General features: G+C 50.1%; 1 pseudogene; it reads right to left on the bottom strand.

The window, feature by feature from the left end:
• The window catches only part of LOC135542923 (E3 ubiquitin-protein ligase HECW2-like), a 48,318-nt pseudogene extending 32,530 nt beyond the window's left edge, over positions 1-15,788 (bottom strand).
• Positions 15,789-21,200: the final 5,412 nt, after the last annotated feature.

The raw sequence follows: 21,200 nt of genomic DNA, 5'->3' as shown, positions 1-21,200 counted from the left end.
CTGATGCTGTAACCTAGTGTAACAGTAGCTGATGCTGTAACCTAGTGTAGTAGTAACTGAGTAGTAACCATAGCTGATGCTGTAACCTAGTGTAGCAGTAGCTGATGTAGTGTAACCATAGCTGATGCTGTAACCTAGTGTAACAGTAGCTGATGCTGTAACCTAATGTAACCATAGCTGATGTAACCTAGTGTGCAGTAGCTGATGCTGTAACCTAGTGTAACAGTAGCTGATGCTGTAACCTAGTGTACCTACCTAGTGTAACCCTGCTACAGACACTATGGTCACTTTCCTGTTGTCCTTGAGCTGTGTAGGATGACAAACGTCTGACATAGTCCATGTGTCACTCAGACAGTGTGTGACAGAGATTGTGTGTGTGTGACTGTGTGTGTGTGTGTGTGTGTGTGTGTATCTGTCACTCAGATAGTATGTGACAGAGATGACTATGATGAATATGTCTCATGTGTTTCACCCAGTCCCCCTCAGAGCCACAACTCAACTCACACCATGTCACAATCAATAACATCTGACAGGATCCAGGCCAAGGTGGCAAGTGTGTAAGTCCCCCACCCACACACACACACAGTCAGGGTTCTGTGTCTAATCATCATGTAATCTGATTACGAAAAACTGTGACTGTGTGTGGGTGGGGGACTGTGTGACCCCTTTCTGGTTTTCTCAATTCAGCATTTAAAAAAAGGGTGCAGGTTTCAGTTTGTTCCCACCTGAGAGAGTCTGTTCGACAAGTGTGATGACACCCCAGATGATGACCAATCAGAGACCACTATGATGACACACCAGATGATGACCAATCAGAGACCACTATGATGACACAACAGATGATGACCAATCAGAGACCACTATGATGACACACCAGATGATGACCAGTCAGAGACCACTATGATGACACACCAGATGATGACCAATCAGAGACCACTATGATGACACACCAGATGATGACCAATCAGAGACCACTATGATGACACACCAGCACTATGTTCTAATCACTACCTCCCCAGAAGAGCTCTGCATATTTAATCAATAACGAAGGTACTGTCACAATAAGTCACTTGGATAATGTCGTTACCCAGAAACCCTGTGGTTTTTCCTCAACAATAGAGAGGTGGAAAAGGAAGAGAGGAAGAGGGGAGGAGAGGAGAGAGGGGGATGGAGTGATGGAGGGGGAGAGAGAGGAGGATGGAGTGATGGAGGAGAGGGAGAGAGGGAGAAGAGGGGGATGGAGGGATGGAGGGGGAGAGAGAGGAGGATGGAGTGATGGAGGATAGGGAGAGAGGAGAGAGAGGGGGATGGAATGATGGAGGGGGAGAGAGAGGAGGATGGAATGATGGAGGAGAGGGAGAGAGGAGAGAGAGGGGGATGGAGGGATGGAGGGGGAGAGAGAGGAGGATGGGGTGATGGAGAGAGAGGGAGAGGGGAGAGAGAGGGGGATGGAATGATGGAGGGGAGAGAGAGAGGAGGATGGAATGATGGAGGAGAGGGAGAGAGGAGAGAGAGGGGGATGGAGGGATGGAGGGGGAGAGAGAGGAGGATGGAATGATGGAGGAGAGGGTGAGAGGAGAGAGAGGGGGATGGAGGGGTGGAGAGAGGAGGATGGAGTGATGGAGGGGTTAGAGAGAGGAGGATGGAGTGATGGAGAGGGAGAGAGAGGAGGATGGAGTGATGGAGGAGAGGAGTGAGTAGGTGGAGTGATGTGTGAGGGGAGAGAGGAGGATGGAGTGATGGAGGAGAGGGGGAGAGTGGAGGATGGAGTGATGTGAAGGTAGTGGAGGATGGAGTGATGGAGGAGAGGGGAGTGAGGAGGATGGAGTGATGGAGGAGAGAGAGAGGAGGATGGAGTGATGGAGGAGAGGGAGAAGGAGGATGGAGTGATGGAGGAGAGGAGAATGGAGTGATGGAGGGGGGAGAGGAGGATGGAGTGATGGAGGAGAGGAGAGAGAGGAGGATGGAGTGATGGAGGAGGGGGGAGAGAGGAGGATGGAGTGATGGAGGAGAGGTGGATGGAGTGATGGAGGGGGGAGAGAGAGGAGGATGAGTGATGGGGGAGAGGAGGATGAGTGACGGAGGGGTTAGAGAGAGGAGGATGGAGTGATGGAGGAGAGGGGAGAGGTGGATGGAGTGATGGAGGGGGGAGAGAGGAGGATGGAGTGATGAGGGAGAGAGAGAGGAGGGTGGAGTGATGGAGGGGAGGAGGACTGTGATGGAGGGGGAGAGAGGAGGATGGAGTGATGAGGGAGAGAGAGAGGAGGGTGGAGTGATGGAGGGGTGGAGAGAGGAGGATGGAGTGATGGAGAGGGAGAGAGAGGAGGATGGAGTGATGGAGGAGAGGGGAGAGAGAGGATGGAGTGATGGAGGAGAGGGGAGAGAGAGGAGGATGGAGTGATGGAGGGGTTAGAGAGAGAAGGATGGAGTGATGGAGGGGGGGAGAGAGAGGAGGATGGAGTGATGGAGGAGGAGAGAGAGGAGGATGGAGTGATGGAGGGGTTAGAGAGAGGAGGATGGAGTGATGAGGGAGAGAGAGAGGAGGGTGGAGTGATGGAGGGGGAGAGAGGATGATGGAGTGAAGGAGGGGGGAGAGAGGAGGATGGAGTGATGAGGGAGAGGAGTGATGGAGGGGTGGAGAGAGGAGGATGGAGTGATGAGGGAGAGAGAGAGGAGGGTGGAGTGATGGAGGGGTGGAGAGAGGAGGATGGAGTGATGGAGGGCGAGAGAAAGGAGGATGGAGTGACGGAGAGGTTGGAGAGGAGGATGGAGTGATGAGGGAGAGGGGAGAGAGGAGGATGGAGTGATGGAGGAGAGGGGAGAGAGGAGGATGGAGTGATGGAGGAGATGAGAGAGAGGAGGATGGAGTGATGGAGGAGAGGGGACAGGAGGATGGAGTGATGGAGGAGGGGGGAGAGAGGAGGATGGAGTGATGGAGGAGGGGGAGAGAGGAGGATGGAGTGATGGAGGAGAGAGGAGGATGGAGTGATGGAGGAGAGGGGAGAGAGGAGGATGGAGTGATGGAGGAGAGGGGAGAGAGGAGGATGGAGTGATGGAGGAGGGGGGAGAGAGGAGGATGGAGTGATGGAGGAGAGGTGGATGGAGTGATGGAGGGGGGAGAGAGAGGAGGATGGAGTGATGGAGGAGAGGGGAGAGGAGGATGGAGTGATGGAGGAGAAGGGAGAGAGGAGGATGGAGTGATGGAGGAGAGGAGAGAGTGGAGGATGGAGTGATGGAGGAATGGAGAGAGAGGGGAGGCAGGACAGACGGTAGGTGATGAGGATGGAGTGATGGAGGGGGAGAGAGAGGAGGATGGAGTGATGAGGGGGAGAGAGAGGAGGATGGAGTGATGGAGGGGTTAGAAAGAGGAGGATGGAGTGATGGAGGGGTTAGAGAGAGGAGGATGGAGTGATGAGGGAGAGAGAGAGGAGGGTGGAGTGATGGAGGGGTGGAGAGAGGAGGATGTAGTGATGGAGAGGGAGAGAGAGTAGGATGGAGTGACGGAGGAGATGCGCGAGAGGAGGATGGAGTGATGGAGGGGTTAGAGAGAGGAGGATGGAGTGATGGAGGGGGGAGAGAGGAGGATGGAGTGATAGAGGAGAGGAGAGAGAGGAGGATGGAGTGATGGAGGAGGAGAGAGGAGGAGTGATGGAGGGATGGAGGATGGATGGAGGAGAGTGATGGAGGAGAGGAGAGAGGAGGATGGAGTGATGGAGGAGATGAGAGAGAGGAGGATGGAGTGATGGAGGAGATGAGAGAGGAGGATGGAGTGATGGAGGGGTTGGAGAGAGGGAGGATGGAGTGATGGAGGGATGGAGAGATGGAGGAGATGGAGAGAGAGGAGGATGGAGTGATGGAGGAGATGAGAGAGAGGAGGATGGAGTGATGGAGGGGTGAGAGAGAGGAGGATGGAGTGATGGAGGAGATGAGAGAGAGGAGGATGGAGTGATGGAGGGGGGAGAGAGGAGGATGGAGTGATGGAGGAGATGAGAGAGAGGAGGATGGAGTGATGGAGGGGTTGGAGAGAGGAGGATGGAGTGATGGAGGAGAGGAGAGGAGAGAGTGGAGGATGGAGTGATGGAGGAGAGGAGAGAGTGGAGGATGGAGTGATGGAGGAGAGGAGAGAGTGGAGGATGGAGGAGAGGAGAGAGTGGAGGATGGAGTGATGGAGGAGAGGTGGATGGAGTGATGGAGGAGAGGTGGATGGAGTGATGGAGGATGGAGTGATGGAGGAGAGGAGAGAGAGGAGGATGGAGTGATGGAGATGGAGTGATGGAGGAGGGGAGAGAGGAGGATGGAGTGATGGAGGAGAGGAGAGAGAGGAGGATGGAGTGATGGAGGAGAGGAGGATGGAGTGATGGGAGAGGTGGATGGATGAGAGAGAGGAGGATGGAGTGATGGAGGAGATGGAGAGGAGGATGGAGGATGGAGGAGATGAGAGGAGGAGATGGAGGAGGATGGGGATGGTGGATGGAGATGGAGGGGAGAGAGAGGAGGATGGAGTGATGGAGAGAGGAGGATGGAGTGATGGAGGGGAGGAGGAGGATGGAGTGATGAGGATGGAGGATGGAGGGGAGAGGAGATGGAGAGAGGAGGAGGAGGATGGAGTGATGGAGGAGGATGATGGAGAGAGGAGGATGGAGTGATGGAGGAGAGAGAGAGAGGATGGAGGATGGAGTGATGGAGGAGAGGAGAGAGAGGAGGATGGAGTGATGGAGGAGATGAGAGAGAGGAGGATGGAGTGATGAGAGAGGAGGATGGAGTGATGGAGGAGGGAGAGAGAGGAGGATGGAGTGATGGAGGAGGAGGATGGAGTGATGGAGGAGGATGAGAGGGATGGAGTGATGGAGGAGATGAGAGAGAGGAGGATGGAGTGATGGAGGAGGGAGAGAGAGGAGGATGGAGTGATGGAGGAGGGGAGAGAGAGGAGGATGGAGTGATGGAGGGAGAGAGAGATGGAGGATGGAGGAGGAGGATGGAGTGATGGAGGAGTGATGGAGAGAGAGGATGGAGGATGGAGGAGAGGAGGAGAGGAGGATGGAGTGGGGAGAGAGAGGAGGATGGAGTGATGGAGGAGGGAGAGAGAGAGGAGGATGGAGGAGTGATGGAGGAGGGATGGAGGTGATGGAGGAGGGAGAGAGGAGGATGGAGTGATGGAGGGGGGAGAGAGGAGGATGGAGTGATGGAGGAGGAGAGATGGAGGATGGAGGAGATGGAGGAGGAGGAGAGGAGGATGGAGTGATGGAGTGATGGAGGGGGATGAGAGAGAGGAGGATGGAGTGATGGAGGAGATGAGGAGAGAGAGGAGGATGGAGTGATGGAGGAGAGAGGAGAGAGAGGAGGATGGAGTGATGGAGGAGAGGAGAGAGAGGAGGATGGAGTGATGGAGGAGATGGAGAGAGAGGAGGATGGGAGGAGATGGAGGAGATGAGAGAGAGGAGGATGGAGTGATGGAGGAGATGAGAGAGGAGGATGGAGTGATGAGGAGGGGGAGGAGGATGGAGGATGGAGGGAGATGAGAGAGAGGAGGATGGAGTGATGGAGGAGATGAGAGAGGAGGAGGATGGAGTGATGGAGGAGGATGGAGAGGAGGATGGAGTGATGGAGGAGATGAGAGAGAGGAGGATGGAGTGATGGAGGAGATGAGAGAGAGGAGGATGGAGTGATGGAGGAGATGAGAGAGAGGAGGATGATGGAGGAGTGATGGAGGATGGAGTGATGGAGGGAGAGAGAGGAGGATGGAGTGATGGAGGAGATGAGAGAGAGGAGGATGGAGTGATGGAGGAGATGAGGAGGATGGAGTGATGGAGAGATGAGAGAGAGGAGGATGGAGTGATGGAGGAGATGAGAGAGAGGAGGATGGAGTGATGGAGGAGATGAGAGAGAGGAGGATGGAGTGATGGAGGAGATGAGAGAGGAGGATGGAGTGATTGAGAAGAGGAGAGAGAGGAGGATGGCGTGATGGAAGGGTTAGAGAGAGGAGGATGGAGTGATGGAGGAGATGAGAGAGAGGAGGATGGAGTGATGGAGGAGGGAGAGAGGAGGATGGAGTGATGGAGGAGATGAGAGAGAGGAGGATGGAGGATGGAGTGATGGAGGAGAGGAGAGAGAGGGATGGAGTGATGGAGGAGAGGGGAGAGAGGAGGAGGATGAGAGTGATGGAGGAGATGAGAGGAGAGAGAGGAGGATGGAGTGATGGAGGAGAGGAGAGAGAGGAGGATGGAGGAGATGAGAGAGAGGAGGATGGAGTGATGGAGGAGATGAGAGAGAGGAGGATGGAGTGATGGAGGAGATGAGAGAGAGGAGGATGGAGTGATGGAGGAGATGAGAGAGAGGAGGATGGAGTGATGGAGGAGAGGGAGAGTGGAGGATGGAGTGATGGAGGAGAGGAGAGAGAGGAGGATGGAGTGATGGAGGAGAGGAGAGAGAGGAGGATGGAGTGATGGAGGAGAGGGGAGAGAGGAGGATGGAGTGATGGAGGAGAGGAGAGAGAGGAGGATGGAGTGATGGAGGAGATGAGAGAGAGGAGGATGGAGTGATGGAGGAGAGAGAGTGATGGAGGATGGAGTGATGGAGGAGATGAGAGAGAGAGGATGGAGGAGGATGGAGATGAGAGGAGGGAGGATGGAGTGATGGAGGAGGAGAGGATGGAGTGATGGAGGAGATGAGAGAGAGGAGGATGGAGTGATGGAGGAGAGGAGAGAGAGGAGGATGGAGTGATGGATGGAGATGGAGGAGATGAGAGAGAGGAGGATGGAGTGATGGAGGAGATGAGAGAGAGGAGGATGGAGTGATGGAGGAGAGGAGATGGAGAGGAGGGATGGAGTGATGGAGGAGAGGAGAGAGAGGAGGATGGAGTGATGGAGGAGATGGAGTGAGGAGAGAGAGGAGGATGGAGTGATGGAGGAGAGGAGAGATGGAGGATGGAGGAGAGGGAGAGAGAGAGGATGGAGGATGGAGGAGGATGGAGTGATGGAGGAGATGAGAGAGGAGGATGGAGTGATGGAGGAGATGAGAGAGAGGAGGATGGAGTGATGGAGGAGATGAGAGAGAGGAGGATGGAGTGATGGAGGAGATGAGAGAGAGGAGGATGGAGTGATGGAGGAGATGAGAGAGAGGAGGATGGAGTGATGGAGGATGGAGGATGGAGTGATGGAGGAGGAGAGAGAGGAGGATGGAGTGATGGAGGAGATGAGAGAGAGAGGAGGATGGAGTGATGGAGGAGGAGAGAGAGGAGGATGGAGTGATGGAGGAGATGAGAGAGGAGGATGGAGTGATGGAGGAGATGAGAGAGAGGAGGATGGAGTGATAGAGAGGAGAGGAGAGGAGGAGGATGAGGATGAGTGATGGGGAGAGAGAGAGGAGGATGGAGTGATGGAGGAGATGAGAGAGAGGAGGATGGAGTGATGGAGGAGATGAGAGAGAGGAGGATGGAGTGATGGAGGAGATGAGAGAGAGGAGGATGGAGTGTTGGAGGAGATGAGAGAGAGGGGAGGCAGGACAGACGGTAGGTGCCAGTAATGGAGCCGTGTTGGCTCCAGGGCAGGGGTGGATGGCCCAGGGCCAGAATGATGCATCTCTCTGGGGGACACATCTCACGTCCCCCCCCGGTCAATACCTCCACACACAGAGCCTGGTGGAGTGGATGGATCTCCTTTCACTGGTCATCACTCTCTCTACTGGGCTGCTGCTGCTGACACTATAGTGTTCAGGATGTGTGTGTGTGTGTGTGTGTGTGTGTGTGTGTGTGTGTGTGTGTGTGTGTGTGTGTGTGTGTGTGTGTGTGTGTGTGTGTGTGTGTGTGTGTGTGTGTGTGTGTGTGTGTGTGTGCGTCAGTAAGTGCCCTCTGATAGCAGGCTGATGATAATGAGAAGATAATTAAAGAACTGAAGCTGATACCACTATTCACTACTGTCCAGGATGTATTGAAGTCCACTATTCACTACTGTCCAGGATGTATAGAAGTCCACTATTCACTACTGTCCAGGATGTATTGAAGTCCACTATTCACTACTGTCCAGGATGTATAGAAGTCCACTATTCACTACTGTCCAGGATGTATTGAAGACCACTATTCACTACTGTCCAGGATGTATTGAAGTCCACTATTCACTACTGTCCAGGATGTATAGAAGTCCACTATTCACTACTGTCCAGGATGTATAGAAGTCCACTATTCACTACTGTCCAGAATGTATAGAAGTCCACTATTCACTACTGTCCAGGATGTATAGAAGACCACTATTCACTACTGTCCAGAATGTATAGAAGTCCACTATTCACTACTGTCCAGAATGTATAGAAGTCCACTATTCACTACTGTCCAGGATGTATAGAAGTCCACTATTCACTACTGTCCAGGATGTATAGAACTCCACTATTCACTACTGTCCAGGATGTATAGAAGACCACTATTCACTACTGTCCAGGATGTATAGAAGACCACTATTCACTACTGTCCAGGATGTATAGAAGACCACTATTCACTACTGTCCAGGATGTATAGAAGACCACTATTCACTACTGTCCAGAATGTATAGAAGACCACTATTCACTACTGTCCAGGATGTATAGAAGTCCACTATTCACTACTGTCCAGGATGTATAGAAGACCACTATTCACTACCGTCCAGGATGTATAGAAGTCCACTATTCACTACTGTCCAGGATGTATAGAAGACCACTATTCACTACTGTCCAGGATGTATAGAAGACCACTATTCACTACTGTCCAGGATGTATAGAAGACCACTATTCACTACTGTCCAGAATGTATAGAAGACCACTATTCACTACTGTCCAGGATGTATAGAAGACCACTATTCACTACTGTCCAGAATGTATAGAAGACCACTATTCACTACTGTCCAGAATGTATAGAAGTCCACTACTGGTAAGGTAAGGTCTACCTACACCTGTTGTATTCAGCATTTCACTGTAAGGTCTACCTACACCTGTTGTATTCAGCATTTCACTGTAAGGTCTACCTACACCTGTTGTATTCAGCATTTCACTGTAAGGTCTACCTACACCTGTTGTATTCAGCATTTCACGGTAAGGTCTACCTACACCTGTTGTATTTAGCATTTCACTGTAAGGTCTACCTACACCTGTTGTATTCAGCATTTCACTGTAAGGTCTACCTACACCTGTTGTATTCAGCATTTCACTGTAAGGTCTACCTACACCTGTTGTATTCAGCGATTCACGATAAGGTTTACCTACACCTGTTGTATTCAGCATTTCACTGTAAGGTCTACCTACACCTGTTGTATTCAGCATTTCACTGTAAGGTCTACCTACACCTGTTGTATTCAGCATTTCACTGTAAGGTCTACCTACACCTGTTGTATTCAGCATTTCACGGTAAGGTCTACCTACACCTGTTGTATTCAGCATTTCACGGTAAGGTCTACCTACACCTGTTGTATTCAGCATTTCACGGTAAGGTCTACCTACACCTGTTGTATTCAGCATTTCACTGTAAGGTCTACCTACACCTGTTGTATTCAGCATTTCACTGTAAGGTCTACCTACACCTGTTGTATTCAGCGATTCACGATAAGGTTTACCTACACCTGTTGTATTCAGCATTTCACGGTAAGGTCTACCTACACCTGTTGTATTCAGCATTTCACTGTAAGGTCTACCTACACCTGTTGTATTCAGCATTTCACGGTAAGGTCTACCTACACCTGTTGTATTCAGCATTTCACGGTAAGGTCTACCTACACCTGTTGTATTCAGCATTTCACTGTAAGGTCTACCTACACCTGTTGTATTCAGCATTTCACTGTAAGGTCTACCTACACCTGTTGTATTCAGCATTTCACTGTAAGGTCTACCTACACCTATTGTATTCAAATCAAATCAAATTTTATTTGTCATATACACATGGTTAGCAGATGTTAATGCGAGTGTAGCGAAATGCTTGTGCTTCTAGTTCCGACAATGCAGTAATAACCAACAAGTAATCTAACTAACAATTCCTAAACTACTGTCTTATACACAGTGTAAGGGGATAAAGAATATGTACATAAGGATATATGAATGAGTGATGGTACAGAGCAGCATAGGCAAGATACAGTAGATGGTATCGAGTACAGTATATACATATGAGATGAGTATGTAAACAAAGTGGCATAGTTAAAGTGGCTAGTGATACATGTATTACATAAGGAAGCAGTAGATGATAGAGTACAGTATATACGTATACATATGAGATGAATAATGTAGCGTAAGTAACATTATATAAGGTAGCATTGTTTAAAGTGGCTAGTGATATATTTACATCATTTCCCATCAATTCCCATTATTAAAGTGGCTGGAGTTGAGTCAGTGTCAGTGTGTTGGCAGCAGCCAATGTTAGTGGTGGCTATTTAACAGTCTGATGGCCTTGAGATAGAAGCTGTTTTTCAGTCTCTCGGTCCCAGCTTTGATGCACCTGTACTGACCTCGCCTTCTGGATGATAGCGGGGTGAACAGGCAGTGGCTCGGGTGGTTGATGTCCTTGATGATCTTTATGGCCTTCCTGTAACATCGGGTGGTGTAGGTGTCCTGGAGGGCAGGTAGTTTGCCCCGGTGATGCGTTGTGCAGACCTCACTACCCTCTGGAGAGCCTTACGGTTGAGGGCGGAGCAGTTGCCGTACCAGGCGGTGATACAGCCCGCCAGGATGCTCTCGATTGTGCATCTGTAGAAGTTTGTGAGTGCTTTTGGTGACAAGCCGAATTTCTTCAGCCTCCTGAGGTTGAAGAGGCGCTGCTGCGCCTTCTTCACGATGCTGTCTGTGTGAGTGGACCAATTCAGTTTGTCTGTGATGTGTATGCCGAGGAACTTAAAACTTGCTACCCTCTCCACTACTGTTCCATCGATGTGGATAGGGGGTGTTCCCTCTGCTGTTTCCTGAAGTCCACAATCATCTCCTTAGTTTTGTTCACGTTGAGTGTGAGGTTATTTTCCTGACACCACACTCCGAGGGCCCTCACCTCCTCCTTGTAGGCCGTCTTGTCGTTGTTGGTAATCAAGCCTACCACTGTTGTGTCATCCGCAAACTTGATAATTGAGTTGGAGGCGTGCGTGGCCACGCAGTCGTGGGTGAACAGGGAGTACAGGAGAGGGCTCAGAACGCACCCTTGTGGGGCCCCAGTGTTGAGGATCAGCGGGAGGAGATGTTGTTACCTACCCTCACCACCTGGGGGCGGCCCGTCAGGAAGTCCAGTACCCAGTTGCACAGGGCAGGGTCGAGACCCAGGGTCTCGAGCTTGATGACGAGCTTGGAGGGTACTATGGTGTTGAATGCCGAGCTGTAGTCGATGAACAGCATTCTCACATAGGTATTCCTCTTGTCCAGGTGGGTTAGGGCAGTGTGCAGTGTGGTTGAGATTGCATCGTCTGTGGACCTATTTGAGCGGTAAGCAAATTGGAGTGGGTCTAGGGTGTCAGGTAGGGTGGAGGTGATATGGTCCTTGACTAGTCTCTCAAAGCACTACATGATGACGGAAGTGAGTGCTACGGGGCGGTAGTCGTTTAGCTCAGTTACCTTAGCTTTCTTGGGAACAGGAACAATGGTGGCCCTGTTGAAGCATGTGGGAACAGCAGACTGGTATAGGGATTGATTGAATATGGCCGTAAACACACCAGCCAGCTGGTCTGCGCATGCTCTGAGGGCGCGGCTGGGGATGCCGTCTGGGCCTGCAGCCTTGCGAGGGTTAACACGTTTAAATGTTTTACTCACCTCGGCTGCAGTGAAGGAGAGACCGCATGTTTCCGTTGCAGGCCGTGTCAGTGGCACTGTATTGTCCTCAAAGCGTGCAAAAAGTTATTTAGTCTGCCTGGGAGCAAGACATCCTGGTCCGTGACTGGGCTGGATTTCTTCCTGTAGTCCGTGATTGACAGTAGACCCTGCCACATGCCTCTTGTGTCTGAGCCGTTGAATTGAGATTCTACTTTGTCTCTGTACTGACGCTTAGCTTGTTTGATAGCCTTGCGGAGGGAATAGCTGCACTGTTTGTATTCGGTCATGTTACCAGACACCTTGCCCTGATTAAAAGCAGTGGTTTGCGCTTTCAGTTTCACGCGAATGCTGCCATCAATCCACGGTTTCTGGTTAGGGAATGTTTTAATCGTTGCTATGGGAACGACATCTTCAATGCACGTTCTAATGAACTCGCACACCGAATCAGCGTATTCGTCAATGTTGTTATCTGACGCAATACGAAACATGTCCCAGTCCACGTGATGGAAGCAGTCTTGGAGTGTGGAATCAGCTTGGTCGGACCAGCGTTGGACAGACCTCAGCGTAGGAGCTTCTTGTTTCAGTTTCTGTCTGTAGGCAGGGATCAGCAAAATGGAGTCATGGTCAGCTTTTCCGAAAGGGGGCGGGGCAGGGCCTTATATGCGTCGCGGAAGTTAGAGTAACAGTGATCCAAGGTTTTCCACCTCTGGTTGCGCAATCGATATGCTGATAAAATTTAGGGAGTCTTGTTTTCAGATTAGCCTTGTTAAAATCCCCAGCTACAATGAATGCAGCCTCCGGATAAATGGTTTCCAGTTTGCAAAGAGTTAAATAAAGTTCGTTCAGAGCCATCGATGTGTCTGCTTGGGGGGGGATATATACGGCTGTGATTATAATCGAAGAGAATTCTCTTGGTAGATAATGCGGTCTACATTTGATTGTGAGGAATTCTAAATCAGGTGAACAGAAGGATTTGAGTTCCTGTATGTTTCTTTCATCGCACCATGCCTCGTTAGCCATAAGGCATACGCCCCCACCTCTCTTCTTACCAGAAAGGTGTTTGTTTCTGTCGGCGCGATGTGTGGAGAAACCCGTTGGCTGCACCGCTTCGGATAGCGTCTCTCCAGTGAGCCATGTTTCCGTGAAGCACAGAACGTTACAGTCTCTGATGTCCCTCTGGAATGCTACCCTTGCTCGGATTTCATCAACCTTGTTGTCAAGAGACTGGACATTGGCAAGAAGAATGCTAGGAAGTGGGGCACGATGTGCCCGTCTCCGTAGTCTGACCAGGAGACCGCCACGTTTCCCTCTTTTTCGGAGTTGTTTTTGGGTCGCTGCATGCGATCCATTCCGTAGTCCTGTTTGTAAGGCAGAACACAGGATCCGCGTCGCGAAAAACATATTCTTGGTCGTACTGATGGTGAGTTGACGCTGATCTTATATTCAGTAGTTCTTCTCGACTGTATGTAATGAAACCTAAGATGACCTGGGGTACTAATGTAAGAAATAACACGTAAAAAACCACAAAACTGCATAGTTTCCTAGGAACGCGAAGCGCAGGCGGCCATCTCTGTCGGCGCCGGAAGTGTTTCACTGTAAGGTTTACCTACACCTGTTGTATTCAGCATTTCACTGTAAGGTCTACCTACACCTGTTGTATTCAGCATTTCACTGTAAGGTCTACCTACACCTGTTGTATTCAGCATTTCACTGTAAGGTCTACCTACACCTGTTGTATTCAGCATTTCACTGTAAGGTCTACCTACACCTGTTGTATTCAGCATTTCACTGTAAGGTCTACCTACACCTGTTGTATTCAGCATTTCACTGTATGGTCTACCTACACCTGTTGTATTCAGCATTTCACTGTAAGGTTTACCTACATCTGTTGTATTCAGCATTTCACTGTAAGGTCTACCTACACCTGTTGTATTCAGCATTTCACTGTAAGGTTTACCTACACCTGTTGTATTCAGCATTTCACTGTAAGGTTTACCTACACCTGTTGTATTCAGCATTTCACTGTAAGGTCTACCTACACCTGTTGTATTCAGCATTTCACTGTAAGGTCTACCTACACCTGTTGTATTCAGCATTTCACTGTAAGGTTTACATTTACATTTACATTTAAGTCATTTAGCAGACGCTCTTATCCAGAGCGACTTACAAATTGGTGAATTCACCTTCTGACATCCAGTGGAACAGCCACTTTACAATAGTTTACCTACACCTGTTGTATTCAGCATTTCACTGTAAGGTTTACCTACACCTGTTGTATTCAGCATTTCACTGTAAGGTTTACTACACCTGTTGTATTCAGCATTTCACTGTAAGGTTTACCTACACCTGTTGTATTCAGCGATTCACGATAAGGTTTACCTACACCTGTTGTATTCAGCATTTCACTGTAAGATTTACTACACCTGTTGTATTCAGCATTTCACTGTAAGGTTTACCTACACCTGTTGTATTCAGCGATTCACGATAAGGTTTACCTACACCTGTTGTATTCAGCATTTCACTGTAAGGTCTACCTACACCTGTGGTATTCAGCATTTCACTGTAAGGTTTGCCTACACCTGTTGTATTCAGCATTTCACTGTAAGGTTTACTACACCTGTTGTATTCAGCATTTCACTGTAAGGTCAACCTACACCTGTTGTATTCAGCATTTAACGGTAAGGTCTACCTACACCTGTTGTATTCAGCATTTCACGGTAAGGTCTACCTACACCTGTTGTATTCAGCATTTCACGGTAAGGTCTACGTACACCTATTGTATTCGGCACATGTGACAAATATAATTTGATTTGAAAAAGTCAAGGGGTCTGAATACTTTCTGAATGCACTGTAGCTAATATACACATATATATATACACTCCTGTCTGTCCCTCCTCTTCCCCTCCCCTCCTCTCCTCTCCTGTAGTGTAGCTAATATACACACACACTGAGATGATCTCAGCCTGCCTGGCTGTGGTCCAGTGTATTCACCACATGCACTTCACGTAGTGCCCCCAAAACAAACAAACAAACAAACAAACAAACGCACGTGGTGCTTTCACCTCCCTTATCCATCCTCCCCCTCTCACCCTACCTCCCTTCCCCATCCTCCCCCTCTTACCCTAACTCCCTCCCCCATCCTCCCCCTCTCACCCTACCACACTCACTCCCTCCCCCATCCTCACCTTCTCATCCAACCTCCCCCCTCTTCTGCCCTCCCTCTCATCCTCCCTCCCCCTCTCTTCCTCCCTCTCATCCTACCTCCATCCCCCCACTTCTTCCCTCTCATCCTACCTCCCACTCCCCTCTCTTCCTCCCACCTCCCTACCTCCCCCTCCCTTCCACCCTCCCTCTCATCATCCCTCCTTCCCCCTCTCATCCTACCTCTCATCCTACTTCCCTCCCCCCCTCATCTTTACTACCTCCCTCCCTCCCCTCTCTTCCTATCTCCCTCCCTCCCTCCTCTCTTCCCCCGTCCTTGGTCTCCATTGAGGATCTTGTTCTATGATTGATTTGTGTGTTTTTAAAATGTGAAGGTAACTAAACTTTCTGGGAATGGGACAATAAAGGAAAATTTGACACAACTTGACCCCCCTACCCCTTCTTCCTCTGAAGATGGTCTAGTCCTCCCCCTGTGTCTCACCGATATGGTAGAGTCCGATCCAGTCCGTGGCGTCCACTTCCTCCTTGATGTCCCAGTTGATGACCAGGTTTTGGCCCCGCCCCATCGTGAACTCGTATGTCGACGCAGTCAGCGATGACCTGCTCTCCGAGGTCACCAGGTCCGTGTCGCTATTGGCCCTTTGTAGTCCGCCGCCATGACCCTCTCCATGACCTCCGACCCCTGACCTTTCACCAGCTGACCTTTCCCCGCCGTGACCCCTAGGGCCAATGCCATCACCGCCCTGGGCTGAGAGGGAGCGCAGGTTTTCAGGGCTGAGAGTGTAGCGCATGTGGGGGTTGCGCCTCCTCACCACCAGGAGATGCTCACGAGCAGTGGGAGTGGTCGTCATGGTGACCACAGGGGAGGAGGGAGGAGGGGATTGGGGTTGAGATGGGAGGTGAGATGGGGGTTGAGAGGGTGGGGGTGATGGTGATGATGGGGGAGTGGTGGTGATGGGAGGGGGAGGAAGGGTGGGGCGGGGGGGGGGGGAGGACAGCCGTGGCGAGGGAGGGGCGAATGGTGGAGGTTGAGCAGGGGAGGGGGGAGAACCGTGGGCCTCGCCCAAAGCTGGAGCTAGAGAGGAGGGCCACAGGCCAGGAGGCCACAGCCCAGGGCCAGAGACAGCCTGGTAGAGCCTACTAGAACCTAATAGAACATACTAGAACCTAATAGAGCATACTAGAACCTAAGAGAACATATTATAATCTAATAGAACATAACAGAACATATTAGAACATATTAGAGCCTACTAGAACCTAATATAACATACTAGAACCTAATAGAGCATACTAGAACCTAAGAGAACATATTATAATCTAATAGAACATAACAGAACATACTAGAACCTATTAGAACGTACTAGAACCTAATAGAACATTCTAGAAGCTGACGCCCTAGCTACGGTCAGTAGAAGCCACTAGATTCAATACTACAGCCTGAATCCAACAAGCAGCCAAGCCCAGACACAGGTCAGAGGTCAGCTAACACATCTCCACTTGTAAGGAGGTTTCCCTGTTGCCTGCTCTCTGGAGGTCAGAAATAGGTTTACTAAGGTGACTACTGTAAAGCACTTTGTGAGAAATGTTGCTGGAAAAAGGCTTTTATAAATAAAGTTTGATTGAGTGATTGTGGAATTTGAGGCCTGTGATCCAGTCTTCCTATTAGTTGAGATGAAGAGGAAGTGAGGTGGGCTGATGCTGAGGTCACATCCTGTTCTCTCCTGTCCGGTCAGCGCTGGTCCAACCCAGTTTCACATCAGAACATTTCGCTTCACTTCATTACTCAGTGGAGTACAACTGGAGTGGTTCAAGATTTCAATCTAGGGATGGGCTGTACCATGGCTCTTACATACAGGCCCTGAGGCTGCATGTTGGGAGGGGGGAGAGAGAGGGAGGGAGGGCGAAGCTCCTCTCTCCCCCTCGTCTGTTTGGGGAGGGGTGGAGTGGAAGGATGTTGGATTGTAGTCTAGTGGATGTTGTCCTCTTCCAGGGGGGACAGAATGGGGTGAGAGGGGGGAGAGAGGGAGACTGCAGGCCTGAGGTGGTGGTGGAGGTGATGAAGGGAGGCTGGACACCTGTGAGAGAAGGAGAGACAGAGAGGGAGGGGGAGAAAGTAGGAGGGGACGTCAGAGATACAGCATAACAGGATCAACCAATGACAGGAGAATGACAGGAACAACAGAACCATTGTTTATCAGACTTGATCACCATCATTACAACGGCCTTCATTACACTTGATTTGGGACAGAACACGCTACCCCCAGCTTCCTAATAAACGGCAGCCCTAACACTTGATTTGGAACAGAACAAGCTACCCCCAGCTTCCTAATCAACGGCAGCCCTAACACTTGATTTGGGACAGAACACGCTACCCCCAGCTTCCTAATAAATGGCAGCCCTAACACTTGATTTGGAACAGAACAAGCTACCCCAGCTTCCTAATCAACGGCAGCCCTAACACTTGATTTGGGACAGAACACGCTACCCCCAGCTTCCTAATCAACGGCAGCCCTAACACTTGATTTGGGACAGAACACGCTACCCCCAGCTTCCTAATCAACGGCAGCCCTAACACTTGATTTGGGACAGAACAAGCTACCCCCAGCTTCCTAATCAACGGCAGCCCAAACACTTGATTTGGAACAGAACACGCTACCCCCAGCTTCCTAATCAACGGCAGCCCTAACACTTGATTTGGGACAGAACACGCTACCCCCAGCTTTCTAATCAACGGCAGCCCTAACACTTGATTTGGAACAGAACACGCTACCCCCAGCTTCCTAATCAACGGCAGCCCTAACACTTGATTTGGAACAGAACACGCTACCCCCAGCTTCCTAATCAACGGCAGCCCTAACACTTGATTTGGAACAGAACACGCTACCCCCAGCTTCCTAATCAACGGCAGCCCTAACACTTGATTTGGAACAGAACAAGCTACCCCCAGCTTCCTAATCAACGGCAGCCCTAACACTTGATTTGGGACAGAACACGCTACCCCCAGCTTCCTAATCAACGGCAGCCCTAACACTTGATTTGGGACAGAACAAGCTACCCCCAGCTTCCTAATCAACGGCAGCCCAAACACTTGATTTGGAACAGAACACGCTACCCCCAGCTTCCTAATCAACGGCAGCCCTAACACTTGATTTGGGACAGAACACGCTACCCCCAGCTTTCTAATCAACGGCAGCCCTAACACTTGATTTGGAACAGAACAAGCTACCCCCAGCTTCCTAATAAACGGCAGCCCTAACACTTGATTTGGAACAGAACAAGCTACCCCCAGCTTCCTAATCAACGGCAGCCCTAACACTTGATTTGGGACAGAACACGCTACCCCCAGCTTCCTAATCAATGGCAGCCCTAACACTTGATTTGGAACAGAACACGCTACCCCCAGCTTCCTAATCAATGGCAGCCCTAACACTTGATTTGGAACAGAACAAGCTACCCCAGCTTCCTAATCAACGGCAGCCCTAACACTTGATTTGGAACAGAACAAGCTACCCTCAGCTTCCTAATCAACGGCAGCCCTAACACTTGATTTGGGACAGAACAAGCTACCCCCAGGTTCCTAATCAACGGCAGCCCTAACACTTGATTTGGAACAGAACACGCTACCCCCAGCTTCCTAATCAACGGCAGCCCTAACACTTGATTTGGAACAGAACACGCTACCCCCAGGTTCCTAATCAACGGCAGCCCTAACACTTGATTTGGAACAGAACAAGCTACCCTCAGCTTCCTAATCAACGGCAGCCCTAACACTTGATTTGGGACAGAACAAGCTACACCCAGCTTCCTAATCAACGGCAGCCCTAACACTTGATTTGGAACAGAACACGCTACCCCCAGCTTCCTAATCAACGGCAGCCCTAACACTTGATTTGGAACAGAACAAGCTACCCCCAGGTTCCTAATCAACGGCAGCCCTAACACTTGATTTGGAAGAGAACAAGCTACCCCCAGCTTCCTAATCAACGGCAGCCCTAACACTTGATTTGGAACAGAACACGCTACCCCCAGGTTCCTAATCAACGGCAGCTCTAACACTTGATTTGGAAGAGAACAAGCTACCCCCAGCTTCCTAATCAACGGCAGCCCTAACACTTGATTTGGAAGAGAACAAGCTACCCCCAGCTTCCTAATCAACGGCAGCCCTAACACTTGATTTGGAAGAGAACAAGCTACCCCAGGTTCCTAATCAACGGCAGCCCTAACACTTGATTTGGAAGAGAACAAGCTACCCCAGGTTCCTAATCAACGGCAGCCCTAACACTTGATTTGGAACAGAACAAGCTACCCCCAGGTTCCTAATCAACGGCAGCCCTAACACTTGATTTGGAACAGAACACGCTACCCCCAGGTTCCTAATCAACGGCAGCCCTAACACTTGATTTGGAACAGAACAAGCTGCCCCCAGCTTCCTAATCAACGGCAGCCCTAACACTTGATTTGGAAGAGAACACGCTACCCCCAGGTTCCTAATCAACGGCAGCTCTAACACTTGATTTGGAACAGAACAAGCTACCCCCAGGTTCCTAATCAACGGCAGCCCTAACACTTGATTTGGGACAGAACAAGCTACCCCCAGCTTCCTAATCAACGGCAGCCCTAACACTTGATTTGGAAGAGAACACGCTACCCCCAGGTTCCTAATCAACGGCAGCTCTAACACTTGATTTGGAACAGAACAAGCTACCCCCAGCTTCCTAATCAACGGCAGCCCTAACACTTGATTTGGAACAGAACACGCTACCCCCAGCTTCCTAATCAACGGCAGCCCTAACACTTGATTTGGAACAGAACAAGCTACCCCCAGGTTCCTAATCAACGGCAGCCCTAACACTTGATTTGGAAGAGAACAAGCTACCCCCAGCTTCCTAATCAACGGCAGCCCTAACACTTGATTTGGAACAGAACAAGCTACCCCCAGCTTCCTAATCAACGGCCGCTGTTTCACCTGAAAGCAGTAGCTACAGTGACCAACGGAATATACAGAACTGATCTACCACTCAAATAAATATTGGACATGTATTTACTCGGTTGAGGGCTGTTGTTCCAGTTTCCCCAATAGCAACAGCAGACAAACCACAGATTGTGACTTCACTGTAACAGGCAGCCAATGGGTGATGAGGGAGGGACCCACTGGAGAAAACCCACATTGTATCACTCCCCTGTTAACACAGTGCTTTAGATCAACCTCCCTCCCTGTTAACACAGTGTTTTTGATCAACCTCCCTCCCTGTTAACACAGTGTTTTAGATCAACCTCCCTCCCTGTTAACACAGTGTTTTAGATCAACCTCCCTCGCTGTTAACAGTGTTTTAGATCAACCTCCCTCCCTGTTAACACAGTGTTTTAGATCAACCTCCCTCCCTGTTAACACAGTGTTTTAGATCAACCTCCCTCCCTGTTAACACAGTGCTTTAGATCAACCTCCCTCCCTGTTAACACAGTGCTTTAGATCAACCTCCCTCCCTGTTAACGCAGTGCTTTAGATCAACCTCCCTGTAAACAGTGTTTTAGATCAACCTCCCTCCCTGTTAACACAGTGTTTAGATCAACCTCCCTCCCTGTTAACACAGTGCTTTAGATCAACCTCCTTCCCTGTTAACACAGTGTTTCAGTTCAACCTCCCTCCATTCCCTAGCCTGCCTCTTCTCTCCTCCATCCTACCTTCTCTCTCTTCCATCCTCTCTCATATCTTCCCTCCTCTCTCCTCCATCCTCTCTCATATATCTTCCCTCCTCTCTCATATCTTCCTTCCTCTCTCCTCCCTCCTCTCATATCTTCCCTCCTCTCTCCTCCCTCCTCTCTCATATCTTCCCTCCTCTCTCCTCCCTCCTCTCATGTATCTTCCCTCCACTCTCCTCCCTCTCCCTACCCTCGTCTCTCTTCCCTCGTCTCTCCTACCTCTTCCCTCGTCTCTCCATCCTGCTCCCTCCTCCTCCCTCTTTCCTAATCAGGTCTTAGCATCAGTCGATCTGGCCAAGCCTGTGAGGGAATGACCCATAGTCACTCTTGGCATCTCTGGTGAGGTATGAGAGATGGGAGAAAGGATATAGAGAAAGCAATAGAGAGTGAAGGATATAGAGAAAGCAATAGAGAGTGGAGGATATAGAGAAAGCAATAGAGAGTGAAGGATATAGAGAAAGCAATAGAGAGTGAAGAATATAGAGAAAGCAATAGAGAGTGAAGAATATAGAGAAAGCAATAGAGAGTGAAGGATATAGAGAAAGCAATAGAGAGTGAAGGATATAGAGAAAGCAATAGAGAGTGAAGGATATAGAGAAAGC

This window comes from Oncorhynchus masou, chromosome 7 (genome assembly GCF_036934945.1).
Source record: "Oncorhynchus masou masou isolate Uvic2021 chromosome 7, UVic_Omas_1.1, whole genome shotgun sequence".
Taxonomy (NCBI): domain Eukaryota; kingdom Metazoa; phylum Chordata; class Actinopteri; order Salmoniformes; family Salmonidae; genus Oncorhynchus; species Oncorhynchus masou.
The sequence above is the reverse complement of the archived record's forward strand: the minus strand, read 5'-3'. Positions and strand labels throughout refer to the sequence as shown.